General features: G+C 45.9%; 1 long non-coding RNA gene across 1 annotated transcript in view; it reads left to right on the forward strand.

Moving 5' to 3' along the window:
* The window catches only part of LOC139279478 (uncharacterized), a 131,611-nt gene that overhangs the window by 21,123 nt on the left and 91,134 nt on the right, over positions 1-19,354 (forward strand). The window lies entirely within an intron of this gene.

Raw genomic sequence — 19,354 nt, forward strand, 5'->3', positions numbered from 1 at the left:
ACATGCCCTCCCTCATGTTCACTGACAGCACATCAGCTACCTGTGACATTCCCTCCTTCATGTGCACCGACATTGTATCTGCTGTCTGCGACATTCCCTCCCTCATGTGCCCAGACAGTGTTCCCATTTCTCATGAGAGTGTTGTTACTTCTCCTGACAGTCCCAATACCTCATCACCCACCCCACTGATGGTGTCCGGGAGTGATCATGTAAGGTCAATGCTCTCCGCACTCATTGCCATCATCTGAACCAAATCTGTTAGATCCTGCACCTCAGGAGAGCACTATCAAGCTCTCCTTCTCTTCCTGACCCTGGATGTGGCTCGCTGCATCGCCTCGGATGGTGGGTCCCTGGATGTGCCTCACTGTACCCCACTGGAATCCCCAGCCTCGGACTGTGAGACACCATGGAATGTCCCAACACTCGTACCAAACAGGAAAGGGCCGCACCTGCAACTCCTCTAGAGTGAGTGCAAGAGTGGGGGCTTCATCCATCCCCTCCCCATGCCACTCCCCCTCCCCCACCCCACCCCCTCACCTCCATGCTCTTGGTCTGGAAGATGGGATTGTAAGATGTTCTCTTCAGACTCGACAAATGGTTAGCAGCAAAGGAGGGGGCAGGGTGGCATGAGTAGGCACACACAGCGCAGGCAGCAGGCTGATTTGAAGGACAACGATGAATGATAGCACATTGAATCAACCGAAGCTTAGTACTTAACATTTAGCAAAGCCAGACTGCTGTGGAATTTGCAGGCTCTACCCTCTCCCTTTAGTGTGGGCCCAGGTTATGCAGTGGCGGTTGTTTTTCTCCAGGCAGGACCCATCAAAGCAGTGACCCTCTCTTCCAAGGGTGTCAGTGGGTCCAGATTTGCCGGGCCTCCTCCTTTTCAAGTTCTTTCCCTTTTGTTGTGTGCCACCTTCCTCTGCAAAAATGAAAATATTACTTTTTAGAGAGCGTGTCTATCTGCTGGGTGGGACATATACAGATGGTCACATTTACGATTGCAATTTCAGTGAATAAATGGAAATATTACTTACACTAACTATTTGACCAAGGTCCTGCCACTTTTTGCACTGGCCTCCAGACCTCGGGGTGGTCACCATTGCACAGTAATCTTCTGCAAGTTGGTTCCAGCATTTCTTCATTTCTTTTGGTGAAACTTTTATATGACCTCTGCTGGTGTCCAGCTCGTGCCATCTGTCCTCAATTACAGTAACCAGTGCCTCCACTTCATCCTGTGAGAAATTCTTGGTCCTTGAGCCGTGTTGCATCTTGTATTGCAGCCCCGATTTTTCCACTGAGAATTAAAGTTCTCACACACAACTGGCTCTTTAAAAATGGCCGAATGCAGACCGGGAGCTGTACTGGGCATGCCCATAGTAGTCACGTAAAAAACGTAATTTTTTTCTGCGCATGTGCAGAAGGAGGGGAAGGGCATAGTTTTTTCGGTGCAGATATTAGGCGCCATCTCCTGAAGCTAAAGGACAGACTGCGCGCGCCAATTTAAAAAATAGAACGGGAAAACTTGCTAGTTATTTTTTTTGAGTAGTCGGGTCCAAAAAAAAACGGTCCTAACTCTTGCAATACGCAAAAAAACAGCATTGAGGAAAATTGAGCCTTATATATGGACTATATATTGCATACAATTCATAAAATCATCAAACAAATATAATTATATATTTATTCAAATTCAACAACAAACAAAAATCAAAGCTACGTACATTAAAAAAACAGCTTACAGTTCAAGCAGAGATTGGTTTCTTCCTTGCTTAAACTGCGGTATCAACCAAAATATTCTCTGACTACGTCTCTTCAAACAAAGATTGTTTTTTTCCTGGCCTTAGATGTGGCAAAGTTCGGAATAATATCATCAAAATTTAAAGGCCTGACAATTTTGCTCTCACTGCTCAAAAGAGACAAAGCAGCGAGAGGCTCCTGATTCATGGTGGATCGTTAAACATTTATTATCCTTTTGAGAAGAGAGAAGGAATGTTCTCCACTACAATTAGTGACCATTAATGACAAATACAGCCGTAATGCAGTTTGTACATTTGGGAAACATTCTGTCACATTGGATTCAATGATTACACGGTACATCCAAATAGACCTACTCTCATCCTCTTTTCTTTCTATATTTGAGAAGGTTGAAAATTCAACAAATTGGAGAAAATCTTTAGTAAAATCTACGGGGAGATCATCTGGATATTTCTGACATAAGCGTCTGATACCTTCACTGACTTGGGAGCTTGACATATTATGTGAATAATTTGCTAGGACACTAAAGGTCTTGTCAATATCGGCATAGGCCTTGATTCGATATTCTGATGCACTCTTCAGTTTGTCAATGATTGTGAGGAATGTATTAACTCTGAAGGCTTCCTTGTCACTGAATATGTGTGAAGTTACTCATCACATGTCTTTCGTTTTTTGCGACGTTTGGCTGATTTATACTCCTGGTTTGCTGTCGTTGCAAACCCCCCGAGCCTCGTACTCATCAAAACTGTCCCGCATTTGTTGACAAACTGTTGCAAGACTCCTCAGTAAGTTTACAGTAGTGGAAAGGTCAATTTAGGCATTTTGCAAACTTAGACTACATCTGTTGAATGGTTGAAGTATAATCACTCCAGACTTCACACACAATACCAGTCTCCAAGTTATGCATTGCATCTCTCAGTATCTTTGCATCTTTTCTTGTTGTTGGCTTCTGAGGTTCATCATCTTTGATTCTCTCCTGATGTCTAACCTAGATCTAGCCTTATACAGCTTAAATTTGTGCCCCCTGATCCTGCCTAATTTATTTAATTGAACTAAACGGTCAGCTGGAACACTGTCTATTCCCTTCATTATCTTATAAACCTCCATCATAACCCCCTAAGTCTATGCTGCTCTAAGATAAAGAGTCCCAACTTTTTTAACCTATCTTGCTAACTAAGATGCTTTAGACTTGGAATTACACTGGTGGCCCTCTTCTGTACCCTTTCCAGAGCCTCAATCTCACCCACCATGTGAGGAGACCAAAACTGGACACAGTATTCCAAGTGCGGCCTGACGAAGGTCTTGTACAGTATGCCTCATCTTATACTCAATTGTCCTATGGATACACCCCAACACCCTATTTGCTCCAGCTATCACTGCATGACATTGCTCATGTACCTTTAAGGATGTATGCACTAGAATGCCCAAATCTCTTTCTACTTCCACCATCTTTAATGGCTTTCCCTGGAGAGGGTATGCATGTTGAGCATTTGCACTTGCTCAAGTATGTGCTCAAGTCTCTGGAATGGGAACAATCTGTTTACTCTTTGAGTTGCTTCTCTCAGTTGGGATGGGTGGACTCTTAGTAGTCAGATTGTAAGATATTAACACTATTTTTGCTGGTTGGTAAGTCTATCCCTATAGCGCTGATCGCAGCAACATGCACACAAAGCGTGCAAGTGCAGAATAGTTTTGCATAGTTTCGGTTTCCTTAATTCACTTCCAAATTTTACTTACAGTGAGCAGAAACAGCAGAGCGGTCAGGTAGAAGGGAAATCTATTGAATGACAATAACTCCACCATTGGCGGTCGTGCCTTCAGCTGCCTAGGTCCTAAACTCTGGAACTCCCTCCCTAAACCTCTCTGCCTCTCTACCTCTCTCTCCTCCTTGAAGACGCTCCTTAAAACCTACCTCTTTGACCAAGCTTTTGGTCACCTTATCCTACTATCTCCTTATGTGGCTCAGTGTAAAATTTTGTCTGATAACGCTCCTATGGATCACTTGGAATGGTAATGGTGCTATATAACTTCATGTTCTTGTTGTTGTTGGAGACATTATCAGTTACGTACGGCCGTGATCAGCTCATTTTGCTTTCTGCCACATGTGTTTCTGGAGTTTTCCTGCAGTACAAAGAAAGATACAAAAAGTTGCATTTCTATAGCACCTTTCACAACCTCAGGACGTCCCAAAAGCATTTCACAGGCAATGAAGAACTTTAAGTTACTGTTGTAATGTAGGAAATGTGGCAGCCATTTTGTGTACAGCAAGTTCCGACAAACAGCAATGTGGTAATGACCGGATAATCTGTTTTTAGTGATGTTGGTTGAGGCATAAATGTTGGCCAGGACACCGGCAAGAACTCCCATGCTCTTTGAAATCGTGGACATGGGGGGCCAGAAACTGCCCTCCACCCGAAACATGGTGGTCGCACCACTGTTGGCCGTCTGTTACCACTGATATGATTGCGGTGGTAATAAGATTGAAATTGCCCTTTTTGTTGTCATAAACGGAGTGGAGTCTTAATTCCTGGTGGTAATGGCTGTTTTCAGTGGTGTGGTGTTGGCACTGCGAAATTCCCCTCTTATCCATTTGATGCAAAATCATCGTGCTCACGATGCAGCTGCACCCTGGCCTTCTTAGAGGGCAGGTTTTGCCACTGTTTCTCGAGTTGGTCTTGCACAGGCTGGCCGCTGCCCTGGAAGCTCAGAATGCTCTCATGCACTCTGGGCCACAGGGCACGGAGCGCCTGACTGCTGCCATCCCTGATTGCTTCCAGAGTGTGGCTGCTGTCATGCAGTGCCAGCTGGAGACTACGCGAGATCTGACTGCTGCCATTGTGGCTGTGTCCACGAAGGTCCACCGGGGGCCTAAGGGTTTCACCACACCCTGCCGACCTGTGCTCCGGTAGCTTGGTGGGGGAGGTGGGGGTCTTGCTCCGGGGGCGGGGGGGGGTGTGTGGCGCTGGCTCCTCATACCAGGATATTGATGTTGGCTCTCCGGCTCACATCAGCCCTGAGCCAATAGGTGCCATTGCATAATTGCTGCCAACCATGGCTTCCCCCCAGCCACTTGCGACTGAAGGCGCATGGGAGGATGTGGCCCAGTCTTCAGCCGGCCCTTCCAGGGCGGGAGCGTCCGAGAAGGACATCTGCAGCTTCACCCGCACACACGCAGCCGCCTTCCCAAAGCCATGAGGCAGCCACAGGGGAGACACTGCGGCGTAGTGTAAGGATAGGTCTGTGTAAGAGGGGTAAGAAGGACTTGGACAAGGGTGATAATGGATAATGTAAGCGTTTTTGAGACCCATTGTTTGGGCTGCAATAAATGTTTATTTAGTGTTTGGAATTTGTGATCAGGTCTCTCATGACAGTGTGCGGGAATGATGTGTGAGCGGGCTCACAGGTTGGGCCATGGAAATAGTCAGCTGCAGGCTGGTGCTGCCCAGTATCTGGCTCCACTGCAGGCTGCCTCCTGGGCTGCTCGCCCTTTATCTGCTGGAGGTGGTTGGTGAACCTGACTCTCCGCCTTGGGGGAAGCCCTTGCTGAGGGGCTTCGTGTGCCAGCTCTCTTGCTTGCCCTCTGTGGCCATCTCCCGCTCCCTCTCCATCATGCTCCACAATGATGCATGCGGCCTTTGCCCACTGCCCCAGCATCCCTTGCCCCTGGCGCCGTCTTCTCATCCATGCCTCGGCGGTACGCACAATACGCAGGAGGCTTTGGCCTGCAAGCACCGCCCCCATCTCAAAACCCTCCACAAGCCCAGCCTCCTCGAAGTGGCCTTCTTGCTCTGCAGGTGGAAGGCACCTCCAGCATTGGCAAAGCAGTGCGCACTGTAGCCTAGCAGTGCGCACTGTAGCCTTGCAATGCTACTTAAAAAACACAACTGAGTTGCTGACAATAAATCTAACTAAATCACCAATCCTTTGAGCCATTCCAACGGTGCTCCACTTGCGAAATCCTACTCTTGGCACCGCCGAGCAGCCGGGCGACTTCTTAAGTGCTTCTGGTCCGGGACCTAGGCGGTGAGCGGAGTGCTGTCAATCACCGCCACGGAAGTGGGGAGGGGAAGAAGTGCGGAGCTGCAGATCGCCGCTAAGACACGTCAGGGTAAAACTATCGCAGTGGCCATTTCACGAAACCTCGGCAGCCGCTGGACCTCGCAGCATGACCGCCGAGGTTGAGGTGCAAACGGGCTTTTCTCAGAGGGGCAATTTCGACCCTGAGATATTTTACATCAAACCTGAGAGAGCAGACAGGGCCCCGGTTTAACATCTCATCAGAAAGACGGCACCTCTGACAGTACAGCGCTCCCTCAGCACTGCGCTGGAATGTTGGCCTGCAGTATGTGCTCAAGTCCCTGGAGTGGGGCTTGAACCCACAACCTTCTGACTCAGAGGGTGAGAGTGCTACCCACTGAGCCACAGCTGGCACAGGGAGGATCGGTGAAGCAGCAGCTGGCAGATTTGAATGTAGAACCTGGACTGGATGCCACCATAAAGCTGGTCTAATGATGAAATTGCTGTTGGTGTTATTTACATTTCAAAGCAGCTTTAACAGTCATTAGGACTGTGTTACTGTGCGGTAATATCTAAGAAGGGATATATTCACAAACGTACACAGACTGCAGTCAACGTCAATGAACCATACACTAATTCACTTGGAATTCGTCAAGATAAATATTTGGACCACATACAGAGGCCAGGTGAGGATTAATTGACATGCTGTCCTGGTTCTCACTCTGAATCTAGTATGCTCAAGGGGGAGTTTACCCCTTGGTCTAATCCATGCTGTCATGCTCAGATAATCCGAGGGCAATTTGAGAAGTTTATGTTAATGTAGCCTTGAAGATCGTCTCTGTCCATTAATTAGCAGATTCAGTGGCAGATGGAAAGGCGCGAGTTTGTTTCTCAGCTGTTCATAATTAACATTTGCATTTCAAAGGGAAAAGGCACATGAAATAATTATGGCTCAGCGCTTTGATGTGATAAGTTTATTGTGTCAACTCACAACCATTTAACTCGTGAAGCTCTCCTGGAACACAGAGCTGAGGTGACATCTCATTGCAGTTGTCAATCCTCCAGGAATGAAAGATTAATCTCCAGGACACTGCCATGAGCAACACCTCAGAGAAAAATTATTGGGACATCTGCATAGAGGGAGTGCAACGAAGGTTCACTGGACTGGTTCCTGGGATAAGGGGATTACTTCATGAGGAGAGATTGAGCAGACTAGGCTGATATTCCCAAGAGTTTGGAAGAATGAGAGGTGATCTCATTGAAACATACAACATTCTTTCAGGGCTTGACAGGGTAGATGCAGGGAGGATGTTTCCCCTGGCTGGGGAGTCTAGAGCCAGGGGTCACAGTCTCAGAATAAGGGGTCGGCCATTTAGGACTGAGATGAGGAGAAATTTCTTCACTTACAGGTTTGTGAATCTTTGGAATTCTCTAGCCCAGAGAGCTGTGGATGCTCAGTCATTTAATATATTCAAGACAGAGATCAATAGCTTTTAGGGCACAAAGTGAATTAAGGGATATAGAGATAGTGCAGGAAGGTGGAATTGAGGTGAAGATCAGCCATGATCTTTGAATGCTTTTGTTTATTAGTTATTAAAATATCGAACATGGGGGAAGAAAAGGCTGCTTGAGTGACGGTCAAGAATCAGGTTGATAATGAAGAAGAAAGCTGCGGGTAATTGGCACTCCGATTGGCCGTGGGACGGCGGTGCGTCATGACGATGAACGTGTCGGTTGACCAATGGCAGGAGCGTGGGGGCGGGGAAGTTGGAGGCAGCAGGTCAAATGGTGACACCACCAACAATAAGTCCAACCAGAGTGACTTGGCAACCAAGGCGGTTTGTTTCTGACATGCTCCAGAGTTTAACCGCCGCAATTGAAATATATAAAAAATAAACCGCACGGGGTAGAAATTTGGTCAGGGCCTGTTTTTTGGGACCAGTTTCGGCGCTAGGCAACCAGTGCCCACCTGATATCGAAAAGCCCAAGGATCGATGGAAATTAGTCCTCAGGCCTCACCATTACGTCTCCACAGCAGCTCGCCCGTGCCAACAGATAAGCAGGTAAGGGGAGAGATTACTATTTTTAAATGGAAAGGCTTGCATTTATATAGTATCTTTCACAACGTCCCAAAGCGCTTTACAATTAAATACTTTTGAAGTGTAGTCACTGTTGTAATGTAGAATACGTGGCAGCCAATTTGTGCACAGCAAGCTCTCACAAACAGTAACGTGATAATAACCAGATAATTTGTTTTTTGTTTAATGATGTCGATTGATAGGTAAATATTGGCGCGGACACCAGGGGGATAACTCCCCTGCTCCTCTTTCAAATAGTGCCATGAGAGAGTAGACAGGGCCTCGGTTTGACATCTCATCAGAAAGACCTCACCTCTGACAGTGCAGCACTCCCAACAATTCAACGCCAGCTCTAACAGCATCGCAGTATTTTGCTTTTGTTTCATTGTTTAATTCACTGGCTCTTCTCTTCCAGGAATGCCCACCTTGAAGAAGTTCTGCTCTTCTCTCCGACAGGGTTTACGTTTGTCTCTTTTACCTTGTTACATCTCTAACTTTTTCCAGTTTTGATGAAAGTTCATCACCTGAAATGTTAACTCTGTTTTTCTCTCCACAGATGTTTCCGGCCCGCTGAGTATTTCCAGCATTTTCTGTTCTTCTTACAAACAATAGTATTTGTTTCATTGGTATAGATATGTGAAGTTTATTTGAAGAGAAGGGCAGTACTAGAAAAGGCATTCTTTTCCTTTGTGGTTTTACATGTTCATGGGATCCAGGGCAAAGTGGCAAGTTGGATCCAAAATTGGCTCAGAGGCAGGAAGCAAAGGGTAATGGTTGATGGGTGTTTTTGTGACTGGAAGGCTGTATCCAGTAGGGTTCTGCAGGGCTCAGTGCTGGGTCCCTTGCTTTTTGTAGTATATATCAGTGACTTGGACTTAAATGTTGGAGGTATGATTAAGAAGTTTGTAGATGACACTAAAATAGTCTATGTGGTTGATAATGAAGGAGAATGCTGCGGACTGCAGGAAGATATCAATGTACTGGTCAGGTGGATCGAACAGTGGCAAATGGAATTCAATCTGGATAAGTGTGAGGTAATGCATTTGGGGAAGTCTAACAAGGCAAGGGAATACACATTAAATGGTACGACACTGAAAAGTGTAGAGGAACAAAGGGACCTTGGAGTGCAGGTCCACAGATCCCTGAAGGTAGCAGGCCAGGTAGATAAAGTGGTCAAGAAGGCATATGGAATACTTGCCTTTACTAGCCGAGGCAAGAAATACAAGAGCAAGGACGTTATGCTTGAACTGTATAAAACACGGGTTAGGCCACAGCTGGAGTACTGTGTGCAGTTCTGGTCACCACATTACAGGAAAGATGTGATTGCACTGGAAAGGGTACAGAGGGGATTTACAAGAATGTTGCCTGGACTGGCGAATTTTAGCTATGAGGAAAGATTGGAGATGCTGGGCCTGTTTTATTTGGAACAAAGGAGGCTGAGGGGAGACCTGATTGAGGTGTATAAAATTATGAGGGGCCTGAATAGAGTGGATTGGAAAAACTTGTTTCCCTTGGCAAGAGGTCAACAACCAGGGGGCATAGATTTAAAGTAATTGGGGGAAGGTATAGAGGAGATATGAAGGGAAATGTCTTCACCCAGAGGTGGGGGTCTGGAACTCACTGCCTGAAAGGGTGGTAAAGGAAGAAAGCCTCACTACATTTAAAAAAATACTGTAACCTACAAGGCTACGGACCAAGAGCTGAAAAGTGGGATTAGGCTGGATAGCTCTTGGTCGGCCGGCATGGACACGATGGGCCGAAATGGCCTCCTTCTGTGCTGTAAATTTCTATGGTTCTATGATCAAATTAATGAACCTCTCTGCACACTCCTTTCAATTTCCAGTGTCAGTATCAAGCTCTCCTGTGTAAATTATAGGAGGAGTTCGGTTTTGGGGTACAACGGGCGTCATTTTAACTTTGGGGGCCAGTGTAAAATGGGCAATACTGGATCAACTGTCCCATTATACACCTCCCCCCATTTTCCTTACTGCTGACTTCAATCAGAAGAGATTTATAACGGGAAGAAGATCATATATAACGGTTTTTCACTGTTGTTAAAAAGTGAAAATTACCCCGATCACCTCCATTCTGCCCCAATAATGTACCTTGACCACAAACTCAGAGGATCATCTCCCAACTAGACCAGTGAAGTTCTCAGTCTCCCGCAGCAGCCATCATCATGGCCTCTCTGAGCGAGGAAGTTCCAATTTAATACCAATTAGCGCAGTCATTTTAGATTCTTATAATAAGTAAATGACACCTCTGTCCCCCCATTAACACATGCATCAGTTGCTTACTCAATTACTGGTAAAACTCAGCAGCCGATATTTTATCACCTTTGCTTTTTGTGGGAGCCTGCTGCTACAAATGAGTTTTTGAAGCAGTTTTTGTACTGCTATTTTATTCTGTTCACTTAACTTGCAGCGGGTTCACTGTGGGGTCATAGAGGGATTTATTGGTCCAAGCGCATCAAGAGCTGAAATGGTATTATCGCAAGGCAATGTCAAAACCCGCGAGGTTCAGTTCAGCAAAGAAAAATTGCCATAAGATATCAGTCTCCTGTGGCTGTACACAGGTGGACTTGAGACCAAGGGTAGTCTTCAGGTGTGTTGAGTTTATATGTAATATGGCCATATATCACTACTGCCCTTACATGAAGGTATTGTAGGATAGTGTCAAGTCAGTGACCCTTTACATCTGGTATATATGAGAACTAGGTAGCAATAATCGTAGAATCATAGAATCATAGAAATTTACCGTACAGAAGGAGGCCATTTCGGCCCATCATGTCAGGGCCGGTCGAACAAGAGCTCTCCAGCCGAATCCAACTTTCCAGCTCTTGATCCGTAGCCGTGTAGGTTACGCATTTCAAGTGCACATCCAAGTATTTTTTAAATGTGGTGAGGGTTTCTGCCTCTACCACCCTTTCAGGCAGTGAGTTCCAGACCCCCACCACCCTCTGGGTGAAGAAATTTCCCCTCATTTCTCCTCTAAACCTACCCCCAATTACTTTAAATCTATGCCTCCTGGTTGTTGACCCCTTTATCTACTCTAACCAGGCCCCTCATAATTTTATACACCTCAATCAGGTCTCCCCTTAGCCTCCTCTCTTCCAAAGAAAATAGACTCAGCATCTCCAATCTTTCTTCATAGCCAAAATTTTCCAGTCCAGGTAACATTTTTGTAAATCTCCTCTGCACCCTTTCCAGTGCAATCACATCCTTCCTGTAATGTGGTGAAAGAACTGCACACAGAACTCCAGCTGTGGCCTAACCAGTGTTTTATACAATTCAAGCATAACCTCCTTGCTCTTGTATTCCATGCCTCGACTAATAAAGGCAAGTATTCCATATGTCTTCTTAACCACCTTATCTACCTGGCCTGCTATCTTCAGAGATCTGTGGACTTGTACTCCAAGGTCCCTTTGTTCCTCTACACTTTTCAGTGTCGTACCATTTAATGTGTACTCCCTTGCCTTGTTAGACCTCCCCAGATGCATTACCTCATATTTATCTGGATTGAATTCCATTTGCCACTGTTCTACCCACCTGATATCTTCCTGTAGTCCGCAGCTTTTTGTTCATTATCAACCACACGGCCTATTTTAGTGTCATCTACAAACTTCTTAACCACACCCCCAACATTTAAGTCATTGCTATTGTAGTGGAGTATTTAAAATAAACACTCGACACCAGGACTGGGTTCGAAGACTCAAACAATCTTTATTTGCACCGGTGGGGAGACCGCCTGCTCTCTGTCTGTAGCCAGGCTTCTCCGCCGATACAAAGTTCCAAGCAATCTTTTATACACTTAATCATGCATGTCCTGTCTCGTGCATGATCCCTTTATGCCGTTTAATTGGTACAAAGCCAGCATGCACAGTTGCTGATTGACTAATTCCCTTTCGCGTCACATAATCATTCGCCTATGTTTCATGCCAGATGGAGTTTCCCCAACATGTTACTTCTGACCCCTTGTTCTGGTTATCTGCCTCTCTGGGCCTCCTGTGGTTCAGCAGTTTGGCTGACCACTACAAAAGCCTAATTAGCTCTTTTGGGGGACACGGGATGTGACCTAAGTCTCAAAATATTCCAGGAAATCTCAGCAGGTCAGGCAGCATCTGTGGAGAGGAAGCAGAGTTAACGTTTCGGGTCAATGACTCTGCTTCGTCTCCACAGATGCTGCCTGACCTGCTGAGATTTCCAATATTTTCTGTTTTTCTTCCAGATTCCAGCATCTGCAGTATTTTGCTTTTGTCTCAAAATATTCCAGGGTGCTCGGATAACAATTTTCGCTGTTCCACAATTAAAGTCTTTGCTTTTCTTTTCCTCTGCTTCTTCCTGTATATCACACATGCCCCAATTCCTCATCCAGCAGCTAACCCTAACTGTATAACCACCAACACATGAGAGAGTATATGAATCAATGGATGGATATTAACATTCATTCCCCAATCCCATACATGTTCCCACCATTGAGTGTCTTTCAGGGTTTCTTCAATGTCCTTCAAATGCTGTATTGAACCTTCCAGAATCTCATGATAGTGTCGTACACTTTTCTCAGTGTCCTTTTTCAATTGCGTCAAGTGTTCTTTGAGACGGGGAATGTCTTGCCAAGTTGGTATCTCATACTGTTCCATTTCATCATCCCATCCTGGGTTGTTTAAAGTGATATTCTTGACACGTTCCTCTCTTTGTGGGAATAGGTATCGATGGCCTATTTTGACCACAGTTTTAGGCGTAAAACAGAAATTAGGTTGTAGGATCGCATATTCAGCACCACCATGCTCGTACTTATTCTCTTTGATAGATATGCAGTATGTCCCGTCATCCCGGGCTGCCACCTCAGTCCCTCCATGACTAAGGGGACTAATCTCCAATGTACAATTAACCGTCTGAGTGAACCCGCACGTTGTGCGTTGCCATCCTTCCATGGGGTGCGCGCACACTATCACATCCAAATATTGAGTGCAACAATCAGTATGCACTCCTTGGAATGTGCCACTTAGTTTTACTGAATAAGGGGGAATATCGTGGAATTGTACCCAGGATTGACCTTGTATTTCGCCTATATTCTGTACTGAGAACAGAGGTTCGGCCTCCGCGCCCTCTATCTGTGGGATAGCTGGAACCATACCTATCAGTTTCAATTCTCTGGTAATACAATTACCAGATTGGAGATAAGAACACTTGTGTTGTCTTCCAACATCGCAGAGGGTAATACCGTCCTGAGTCCATTTGGACAACTGCTCATTACTTATCCAATCGTGTATTATATGATGTTGGATAATCCATAGTAACCACGTGCCGTACATTGCACATGAGTTCTTTATGTGTTTATTGGGTTAAATCATTTAGTCGTGCATTTATCTTATTGATAGTTTGGGCATGAGGCTCTCGGATTTCCTCGACTTGCAACATTTGTCTAGCGACCTCGTTTCCGACAATCAGGAAGTTAGATCATTTCCCTTTTGTAGAAAGATTCTTAAATGTTGGGCTATGTTTGGAATTTCTTGGTCTACACTGGCTATGTCAAATGTGTTAACAGTTGCCACTGCCGCCGCATACCAATAGTGTGTGTCAGTTATTGTTAGACAATAGATAATATGAAAACCACACATCATCCATGGTTCATTGTTGGACTATCTCGATCAAATGTACCGTAAGTTTCACCTCAGCGTCTAGCCATTGTCACTCTCTTCCTCATCTCACTTAATGCCCATTGTACTTGGTCCTCAATTGGCCCAATTGATTATCCAAATTCATTATATCTTCCCTTTGGCAGTTACATTTTTAACTCCTTTTTTACAGTGATATTTACATGCCTATGTAAATAAACACTGAATGAAACTAACGCACCAAGTCTCACAGTTTGGACTGAGGTAAAACAAAACATTCCCGTCAAGGTACAATAAAGCCGATCACTCTCCCTGAATTCAGTGCAGGTTGCACTGACCCTCTGCCAAAATCCCTTGATCATTCTCCCATGTAGCTACACTGTTTTAGGCTTACACCACCCAGGTAGTCCCACTTTGGTCAGATTCAATATTACAGGTACCACTTCGTGATGCACATCATGATACAATATCATCTGAGTTGGGATTATCATTAGCTCATTTGTTGGCCCTGGGATGTGTTTATGACAAACAAATTGCTTTTTCCACAAATCTGTTTATTCATTGGAGAAGGAGCCTTTGGATGAGTCTTTTTTGAACACTACTACTTGTACAACTGCGCTCCCGTCCTTGCATCCCTTGATATAATGGACGGTTACAGAGGTATGATTACTATGCCACTGGAAAAGTACCCCTATCCTGTCCCTACTTCTACCATTCACGATATGTCTCTTACTACTTCGTGAGATTGGAGGGGTTTGCAAGGCATGTCTGTGGACAGGAGATGGTTCCAGGTCTGGGACCAGAGGAAATTCTTCCAGCTCCCGTGTCCTGTCCACTTCCATTTGGATCATACTGTACTTAATTAGGTGGGGGTATCCCATTAGACACCCCTTTTTCTTCCTCCCCCTGGAGAGGACGAATCCAGCTCCCCATGTTCATAACGGTTTCTTCTTGCCTCGGTACCTGCTGGTGAACTAAAAAAACTTAAACTAATTAATATAAAACTATTTATTTCTCTTAGGTAACCGGACTGTGTATACCATGGGGCTAGCTTTCTCAACAAGATTATACGGTCCCTTGTACCAGAGTTCAAAACTTCCACCCTGGCATAGTTTTGTTCCAATACCTGGCTCCCCACCGCCCACTCCTATATCAATCCCCAATTTATAGGGGCCAGATGTAGTCGGTTACGGTGGTGTGCCCTCCTGATCCCTCAGGCACAATCCGCTAACCCCGTTAAACAACATTGCTTCTTCCCGATGGTCACCTACCTAAAACAAAAGAAACAGAGAATCCCTGGTGACTCTGCTTAAGAGCCCAAGGAGTTAATTTGTAACACGATCCTAAAATTCCTTCTACCCCAGGAGCAAATATTCTCTTCAAATTAAGAACATTTCCAATATTCAAAAGGTATCGCCCACTGAATTAAAATAGAGACCACAGCTGCCTGTGAAAAAGTCGACAAAAACAGACACCATCAATCAATGTCAACTTCAGTCATACAGCTTGCAGCCTTTCCAGTTTAACTTTCCAGGTAAAAAAACTTTTACTTTTGTAAAGTCTCTGTGTTTTTACTCTTAAAATAAAAATTCAGGAAAACACCTTTACACACAACAATAGCATTTCATCCTATTCTCCCCAGTTACACATTGGTCAGAATTTTTAAAAACAATACCAAGTCCAATCTTAAACTTCTCAATGCCACCTGAAAAACATAGAAACATAGAAAATAGGTGCAGGAGTAGGCCATTCGGCCCTTCGAGCCTGCACCACCATTCAATAAGATCATGGCTGATCATTCCCTCAGTACCCCTTTCCTGCTTTCTCTCCATACCCCTTGATCCCTTTAGCCGTAAGGGGGGTGGGGGGGTGGGGTGGGGGGATCTACAGTGACACAAAGGAACATGCCTTCCCAAAAATTTTAAACACCAAAGAAAAATACCAGAACAGTAAGAAAGAAACATGATCTTCCCTTTTCTCCTTTTTAATGAGTCATAACTATCCATTATTCCTTAAACCAGTTTCAATATCTGATCCCCGTACACTCTAAGTGCACATCCAAGTATTTTTTAAAGTGGTGAGGGTTTCTGCCACGACCACCCTTTCAGGCAGAGTTCCAGACGCCCACCACTCTCTTGTTGAAAAAAAATCTTCCCTAAACCTCCCCCCCAATTACTTTAAATCTATGCCCCTGTAGGTTCTAGCACTTTTCTCTGCTATATGCCTACAATTTCATTCCAATTAAACATCTCTTTTTTAAAATTCCTTCTTGCTATTTTTAAACAGTCACCATAGCAACTAACTTCCCCTTATCTCTCCTTCAGCACAAAAGAGGAGCCTCTCCACATTCCATCCATCACTTTTGCCCGGGTTTGTTGCAGTTATAACAGACTTTGGGTTTTCCTACCACGCCCACTGTTTCTAATTCCTCTGCAGCAGCTATCTTTATTTTCTGCTGGTTGTCTAGTTCGGTTGCCCATCGCATTAGATAGTCATAACCCTGCATGGTTACTAACCCGGTTTTAAGAATAGCTTGGTGTGTGCTACTGAGCCCATCTTTAAACATATCATCATTGGCAGTCCCTCGGGATCGAGGAAGACTTGCTTCCACTCCTGAAGTGAGTTCTTTGGTGGCTGAACAGTCCAATATGAGAGCCACAGACTCTGTCACAGGTGGGACAGATAGTCATTGAGGGGAGGGGTGGGTGGGACTGGTTTGCTGCACACTCACTCCGTTGCCTGCGCTTGATTTCTGCATGCTCTCAGCGTTGAGACTCGAGGTGCTCAGCGCCCTCTCGGATGCACCTCCTCCACTTAGGGCGGTCCATGGCCAGGGACTCCCAGGTGTCAGTGGGGATGTCACACTTTATCAGGGAGGCTTTGAGGGTGTCCTTGTAGTGTTTCTGCTGCCCACCTTTGGCTCATTTGCAGTGAAGGAGCTCCAAGTAGAGCACTTGCTTTGGGAGTCTTGTGTCTGGCATGCGAACTATGTGGCCTGCCCAGTGGAGCTGATCGAGTGTGGTCAGTGCTTCAATGCTGGGTATGTAAGCCTGAATGAGGATGCTGACGTTGGTGTGCCTGTCCTCCCAGGGGATTTGTAGGATCTTGCGGAGACATCTTTGGTGATATTTCTCCAGAGGTGTCTGCTGTACCTGGTCCATGTCTCTGAGCCATAGAGGAGGGCAGGTATTACTACAGCCCTGTAGACCATGAGCTTGGTGGCAGTTTTGAGGGCCTGGTCTTCAAGCACTCTTTTCCTCAGGAAGCCGAAGGCTGCACTGGCACACTGGAGGCGGTGTTGGATCTCATCGTTGATGCCTGCTCTTGTTGATAGGAGGCTCCTGAGATATGGGAAGTGGTCCACGGTGTCCAGGGCCGCCCCGTGGATCTTGATGACTGGGGGGCAGTGTTGTGCAGTTAGGACAGGCTGGTGGAGGATCTTTGTCTTCCGGATGTTTAGCATAAGGCCCATGCTTTCGTACGCCTCAGTAAATACGTTGACTATGGCCTGGAGTGCAGCCTCTGTATGTGCGCAGACGCAGGCGTCATCCACGCACTGTAGCTCAACGACAGAGATTGGGGTGGTCTTGGATCTGGCCTGGAGACAGTGCAGGTTGAACAGGTTCCTGCTAGTTCTGTCATTTAGTTCCACTCCAGCGGGGAGCTTGTTGACTGTGAGGTGGAGCATGGCGGCGAGAAAGATTGAGAAGAGGGTTGGGGCGATGACGCAGCCCTGTTTGACCCCAGTCCGGACGTGGATTAGGTCTGTGGTGGATCACGGCCTGCATGTCGTCGTGGAGCAGGCGGAGGGTGGTGCCGAACTTTTGGGGGCATCCGAAACGGAGGAGAATGCTCCATAGACCCTCGCGGTTGACAGTGTCAAAGACCTTTGTAAGGTTGAAGAAGGCCATGTATAAGGGCTGGCGCTGTTCCCTGCATTTTTCCTGTAGCTGTCGCGCTGCAAAAATCATGTCCGTTGTGCCCCGTCGGGGACGAAATCCGCACTGCGACTCCGGGAGGGTCTCCTCGGCTACGGGAAGAAGATGGTTGAGGAGGATTCTAGCGACGACTTTCCCAGTGGCTGATAGCAGGGAGATTCCTTTGTAGTTGCCGCAGTTGGACTTGTCCCCTTTTGTAAAGATGGTCACGATTACTGCATGTCTGAGATCCCCCGGCATGCTCTCCTCTCTCTTTAAACATTTTTAGGAAGGCTGCATTATTTCTGTTGGGCTGGGCTATCCCTGAGTATGCGAGTATTTCCTTTCGCCATAGTTGTGTGCGGATTCACCATTATTTTGGGTAACTCCCATTATCAATCCCCGATTTATAGGGACTACTCCCATTACGCGTTTTACTTCATCTCTGATGATGTGTATTCGGCCTCGCATTCTGCGGCCATGGGTGCTACTTCTACGTTCCAGGTTCCGTCCCGGAACCATTGGCCCATCTGTTCTCACATACTTTCCTGCATTTTTGCCTGTACCAGCCCCTCCACATCTCGGTTATGTAGAGAGTGGCAGATAGATATTTCTTTTATTTTTTTGCCAAAATTCGGAATTACTCTGTCTAGATTTTATTTCTGGGAGTAGTTGCAGCAACTTCAACTTGTCGCCAGGGGAAGAACAGTACATACGTAGTCCAGATTAAATCCGGTCCTGCTGCCTTCTTCCCTAAATCTTCCCAGTCTATAGATCCATCATCGTCTTTGTCATGTCTGGTGCTGTCAGCACCGTTGGTGACGATCATACAGTCACATTTACGTACGGTTTCTTAGCATTTGCATGCATTCTTTTTGCGACTGTTTCAGTAATGTTTTTGCTCAATTCATAATATGCGCGAGCAACTATCACGCATGCCTTTTCTTCCTTATGTTTCTTCTTGTTTTTCCACCACTTCCTTTGCTCAGTGGGAATTGCACTGGATCCCATTTATTTTTTTAACATCTTTTCGATAATCTGCTTATTTCTATTGGCTACTTACTTGGTTAGGGATCCCTCGGATCCTCACTCCAGGTCCTCATACCGACTTATTTGTTGTCAGCAGTGTCTCCCTTTCTCTGGCTCCTCTCGAGCGGGACCAACACTTGCAACCTATACTCTATTCTACTGATTCAATTAGTTTTCGATTCTTGTCCACTAGGTACCGTGTCATAGAAACATAGAAAATAGGTGCAGGAGTAGACCATTCGGCCCTTCTAGCCTGCACCGCCATTCAATGAGTTCATGGCTGAACATGCAACTTCAGTACGCCATTCCTGCTTTCTTGCCATACCCCTTGATCGCCCTAGTAGTAAGGACTACATCTAACTCCTTTTTGAATATATTTAGTGAATTGGCCTCAACAACTTTCTGTGGTAGAGAATTCCACAGGTTCACCACTCTCTGGGTGAAGAAGTTTCTCCTCATCTCGGTCCTAAATGGCTTACCCCTTATCCTTAGACTGTGACCCCTGGTTCTGGACTTCCCCAACATTGGGAACATTCTTCCTGCATCTAACCTGTCTAAACCCGTCAGAATTTTAAACGTTTCTTTGAGGTCCCCTCTCATTCTTCTGAACTCCAGTGAATACAAGCCCAGTTGATCCAGTCTTTCTTGATAGGTCAGTCCCACCATCCCGGGAATCAGTCTGGTGAACCTTCACTGCACTCCCTCAATAACAAGAATGTCCTTCCTCAGTTTAGGAGACCACAACTGCACACAATATTCCAGGTGTGGCCTCACCAAGGCCCTGTACAACTGTAGCAACACCTCCCTGCCCCTGTACTCAAATCCCCTCGCTATGAAGGCCAACATGCCATTTGCTTTCTTAACCGCCTGCTGTACCTGCATGCCAACCTTCAATGACTGATGTACCATGTCACCCAGGTCTCGTTGCACCTCCCCTTTTC

The sequence above is a fragment of the Pristiophorus japonicus genome, chromosome 14 (genome assembly GCF_044704955.1).
Source record: "Pristiophorus japonicus isolate sPriJap1 chromosome 14, sPriJap1.hap1, whole genome shotgun sequence".
NCBI lineage: Eukaryota > Metazoa > Chordata > Chondrichthyes > Pristiophoridae > Pristiophorus > Pristiophorus japonicus.